The sequence below is a fragment of the Narcine bancroftii genome, unplaced genomic scaffold, assembly GCF_036971445.1.
Source record: "Narcine bancroftii isolate sNarBan1 unplaced genomic scaffold, sNarBan1.hap1 Scaffold_235, whole genome shotgun sequence".
Taxonomy (NCBI): Eukaryota; Metazoa; Chordata; class Chondrichthyes; order Torpediniformes; family Narcinidae; genus Narcine; species Narcine bancroftii.
The window spans coordinates 282,406-288,405 of NW_027211970.1; positions in this window are offsets into that span (position 1 = coordinate 282,406).

Genomic DNA, 6,000 nt, shown 5'->3' on the forward strand with positions numbered 1-6,000 from the left:
AGACATACAGCACGGTAACAGGCCATGATTCCGCGCCACTCGATTTACACCCAATTAACCTACAACCCCCCCTCCACCCCGTAGGTTTCACACGGTGGGAGGAAACTGGAGCCCAGGGGAAAACTCATGCAGACACAGGGAGAATGTACAAACTCCTTACAGACAGCGCCAGATTCAAACTCCGGTCCCGATCACTGGTGCTGTAAAGGCGTTGTGCTAACCACCACACTGACTGTGCTGTCCCAAATGTCTCAGGCCTATTGGCCAGTTCTAAAATAATGTTTCATTTTGGTCAGTTGCTTGAAACTAAAGTGATATAGATTGTGTAAGGTTGAAAAACTAAGTCAAGGCCCTGAGGATCAGCCAATCATCTTGACTCTGGACTTTATGCTCCAGACACTTGTAGGCAAACAAATGTAATTTTCAGGTTGCTAATACTTTAAATATAAACATCAAAAAGGTAACAGTAGAGATATATTTTAATGGCATTGTTTCCAAACACCCAGACTTGCAACTGACATTCTACCAATGAATCTGCCATCACTTTCCATTTGCACCTCATATGGCGTGTTTAACGCTCTACTCGTTCTATACCCATGATTGAGTAGCCCTGCCATTATACACCAGCACAACCTATACATTTGCTGCTGACACCAACATTGTTGGCCAAATAATGGCTGTTAGAATATTGGACGGAGATTGAGAGTTTCGTTGTGTAGTGCCAGAACAATGATCTTGCTTTCACTGTGTTTTAAAAATATTTTTATTGAGTTTAACATATAAATCCTGCATACAAAGTCTTTTAATAAAACAAATAACAGGTCATATCATATACATATGGATAGAAAATAAGAAAAACTACATTAGAATAATCCCTTGATCTAAACAAAGGGTAAGTTCTGTCTAATTTAACGGTATGATCTGTGACAACCATATTACACTCATATTTAACAAGTTAATCTAAAAAAGAATTTTAAAAAAGACAACAAAAAAACCCTAAAACTAAATCAAATCTAACCCCTCCCTCTAATCAAGGTTACATTGTAGAAAAAGTTGTAAATACATGGGTAAAGTAGCAACCTTCAGACACTAGACAGAGGATCCCTGGAGCATCCAAACTTCCAATTATGATAGTATTCTATGAATGGGCTCCACATCTTTCAATGTCAACAGGACAAAGGAGATTATTGTGGACTTTGGTAAAGGAAGGCAGAAGGACCTATCTTCATTGGTGGGATGATAATGGAGAGAGAGTTTGGACTTTTGAGTTCCTGGGCATCCAGGTAACGGAGGATATTTTCTGCAGTCAGAATATTGAGCAACTGTGAAGAAAGCACAGCAATGCCTTTACTTTCCAAGAAACCTGAGGGGATTCAGCATGTCAAATACTCTATCAACTTCTATAGGTGTACTGTGGAATGTATACTGACTGGTTGCATCATGGTCTGGTTTGAAAACTTGAGTGCACAGGAATGCAGAAGAGGCTGCAGAAAGAGGCAATCCTTGCCAAGTCCATCACGGGCATTGAAGAACTCCCACCCCTTCCATTGAAGACAGCTCTATGAGATGGAGCCTCAAGAAAACAGGCAGTATCACAAAGGATTCTCATTACCTGGTATATGATCTCTCTTGATGTTGCCTTCAGGCAGAAGGAACAGAAGCCTGACATCCAGCTCCTCTGGGTTCAAGGAGAGTTTGTTTTCCCCATCTGCTCTCAGCCTCATAAATTTGCTTGATCTACCCTAACTATAACTCTGTGACCACCAAAAGATGTGTCTGGACTATCATTTGTTGAGCACTAACAAAATTGCAGATATTTATTTACCTGTCCTTTTACATCTAATTTCTTTCTTTCTATTACTTAGCACATTATGGTACTTTAATTTCTAGTTGGCGTACGCTATGTACCTGTGGGGCTGCAGCAGGTAAGAATTTTGGTGCATCTGTACATTGTACACAGATAAACTTTGATATCATGTCCCATATCATTATATTGGACTGTCCAGAGCTACCTCAATGTCCGGATGTGCTGCCCACAGAACAATCTGGTTTTGAACATCCATCAGGTGAGTGAAGCAGGCCCCAAACAGAAATCACAAACAATCACCCTCAGATGCCTCCAACAGGTTTTTGATGCCACCTTTCATGGGTTTTATAACTAGCTTAAAATCCCTGCAAAATCAGTCATTTACAAAGGCACGTCATGGCTTGTGTAGCGGTTAGCGCAACACCTTTACAGCACCTGCGATCAGGACTGGGGTTTAAATCCTGTGCTCTCTGTGTGGATTTTGTACGATCTGCGTGGGGATTTCCCGGGGGCTCTGGTTTCCTCCCACCATTCGAAACATATCAGGTGATGTAGGTTAATTGGGTGTAAATTGGCCGGCATGGACTTGTGGGCCAAAATGGCCTGTTACCATACTGCAGGTTTAAATTTAAAAAAGGAATCCATACAATTTAAACCAACCCACAAGACAAAAGCTATTAAAGAAATAAATTTATTCAAAAGTACATCAGATATTTAAAGTTAAATTAGTGAAGCAAGTGAGGTTGTTTCATCCACTTACTTGACAAATAGGTTTGTGACCTGATTGGTGTCCCATCCCTTCCTTACATATCGCTGAGGGTTAGATGTTAGGGTGATCTAACTGCCCTCTCCATTGTGCCGATGTAGTGTGACCATCAGAATCAGAATCAGAATTTGTTGTTATGAACATGTGCTACAAATTTTGTTGTTTGGCCCTGGAATTATTGTGCAGTCAGTGAGAGAGAGAGAAGCAAAAGAGGGTCCCCCCCAGCCCACCCAGAGTCATCGAGTGTACATAGATTCTCCTCCAGCTCCTCTGCAGCCACACAGAGTCCAGTCCAAACCAATGGCAACCCGAGCTCCAGATCCAAACCTCCGACATGGTCAGGGACCCTTCAGCGCCCTTGGCACCTCCCATCATCCCGGTTCTGATACCTGATACCCCTCCAGCCAGTTTGAGCCAGTGTCCAACAGTCCACAGCCCAGCGTGAGTTCCCTGACAGTGGTCTCTGTCATGATAATGAATATGTATGAGATGTACCGGAAGTCACGTGGTATGAGGGAGAGATAAGAACACAAGCAGGAGAACAAAGGAAATGGGAAAATAAAAAGCCACTGAGAAGTTTACCTGATAAAACTTGTGTTTAATGTTTTATTAACTTCACATTTCGGGCCACAAATGTGACATTGGCGACGAGGATGAAAGAAGCTTGAAGAAAATTAAAGACTAAACAAGATTACAGAGTATTACAGACAACTTCAAGGTGATAAGAATTTTCTCTGTGACTCAGTACTTTTGGGGCTGGAATATTTCCTCATGGCTGGTGCAGAAGGTGACTTTCTAACACATAGTGGAATTGCTCATTTTGACCCAACGGGTGATGCAAGCACTGTAAGTGTGAAGTGGAAGGCATGGCTGGAAGAATTTGAATCCTACGCCGACAGTCGTGGCCTATTTCTAGATACCGGTACAGTTGCACAAAAAGCGCAGAGAAGGGTGTTACTTCTTTTCACTGCTGGTCCCGCAGTTCGGGAAACATTTAAGACACTTTTAAATACTGGAAGAAAGGATGAGTACCGGAAAGTGGTAGATGCATTAAATGCACACTATGTAGTGACACCGAATGCTACATTTCAACGCCATTTGTTTCGGAGAACGAGACAAGAAGATGGCCAGACAATTGCTCAGTACATGACGAGACTATGCCAGCTAGCTGTTGGATGCAATTACATGCCAGCTGATTTGGACAGCCAATTATTGGATCAAGTCGTACAGCACTGTAGATCAGATAAACTCAGAAGACGTCTACTGGAAAGAGGGAGTGAGTTGGAACTCACCGATGCTTTAACCATTGCTGCTGCATTAGAGGCTGTTGAAGGGCAATTTCATACCATGACCCTGAAAGACAACTCAAGCCAGCAAATTAAGAGGCTCTCACATCGCCATAATCAGCCAAGATATACGTCGACACATGACGTGGAGTGTTATCGATGTGGAAACCGAGGTCACTTTGGAAAAGACCCATATTGCCCGGCCAAAGGCAAAGTTTGCAGAAAGTGTGGAGGTAAAGACCACTTTGCAAAGAAGTGCAAAAGCAAGTCCAATGCAGACCAGAAGAGGAAGAGTACAACTTCCAAAGGCAAAGCCTGGGGGAAAGGAAAGTATCCTGGAAAGAAAGATACCATTCGCCAGATAGACGGTGACGATGATGATACCCAGGAGGGACAGAGTTGTTACCAATTTACGTTGAATGAAGTACATCATGAGAAGGTCCCAGTGATCATTGGTGGAGTGACAGTGCAGGTCATTGTAGACTCAGGCAGTGACAGTAATGTGATTGATCGACATTTATGGGAGAAGTTGAAAAAGAAAAAGATCATCTGTACCTCAAAGAAGTGTCCAAGAAACTGTATCCATACACAGCAACCAAGCCATTGCAGACCATTGGATGTTTTACTGCAACTGTTGAAGCTGGAGATAAGTACACCGAAGCAGAGTTTATGGTCATAGAAGAGAAGGGAGAACCATTGCTGAGGAGAAGCACAGCGCAAGACCTGGCAATACTTCATATTGGAGCTTGTGTCAATTCAATTCAGTCATACGAGGATATGAAGCAAGAATTCCCTGCAATCTTCCAAGGAGTAGGAAAGCTGAAAGGTCGACAATTGAAGCTAGCGGTAGATGAAACGGTCAAACCCAAGGCACAACCAATGCGCCGAACTCCGTTTGGACTTCGTGGGAAAGTCGAAGCCAAAATTAAAGAATTGATCGAACAAGACATTCTTGAACCGGTGGAACATTCGACACAATGGGTCAGTCCCGTAGTGATTGTGCCCAAACCAAAGGGTGACATAAGACTATGTGTTGACATGAGAATGGCCAATGAAGCTATAATTAGAGAATGACATCCTATACCAACAGTGGAGGAAATACTTCAAGAACTAATTACCAGCAAGGTATTCTCAAAAATTGATCTGAAATGGAGCTATCATCAATTAGAGCTGGATCCAGGTTCCCGAGATGTAACAACATTTGTGACTCACTGTGGATTGTATCGTTACAAGAGACTATCATTTGGAATTAATGCAGCTTCAGAGATCTACCAGTATGAAATCCATCGAGTGATTCAAGGCATTCCTGGAGTTGCCAACATTTCTGACGACATCATAGTCCATGCACCAATGAAGGAAGAGCATGACAAACGGTTGAGGCGTGTACTATCTAGACTACAGGAGGCAGGCCTTACCGTGAATGGAAACAAGTGCCAGTTTGGTGTGTCAGAAATGGACTTCATGGGACACAGACTTACACGGGAAGGACTAAACCCTGCAGAGGCCAAGGTGAAAGCTATTGCAGAGGCACGTGCACCTCAGAACGCAACAGAGGTGAGGAGTTTCCTAGGATTGGTCAATTTTTGTGCAAAGTTCATTCCTAATTTCGCTACAGTGGCAGAACCACTAAGGAAACTAACCAGGAAAGGAGTATCATTTCATTTTGGATCTGAGCAGAAGAAAGCGTTCACAGCGCTGAAGCAAAGCCTGACAGATGCAAAAACTCTTGGATATTATGATCCGGCGGCATCAACCAAAGTCATAGCGGATGCCAGCCCAGTTGGTTTAGGAGCCGTGTTGGTCCAGATGCATGATGGAGGACCAAGAATCATTGCCTATGCCAGCAGATCGTTATCAGATGTGGAGAGAAGATACTCTCAGACAGAGAAAGAAGCACTCGGACTTGTATGGGCCTGTGAGATGTTCCATGCATATTTATACGGCATTGAATTTGAACTCATCACAGATCATAAGCCATTAGAGGTGATCTATGCACCTAGATCAAAACCATGTGCCAGAATAGAGAGATGGGTACTCAGACTACAACCCTACAAATATAAAGTAATCCACATTGCAGGGAAAACAAACATTGCTGATCCGCTGTCCAGATTGGTGAAGTATGGTGGTCCACAATCCAAGTC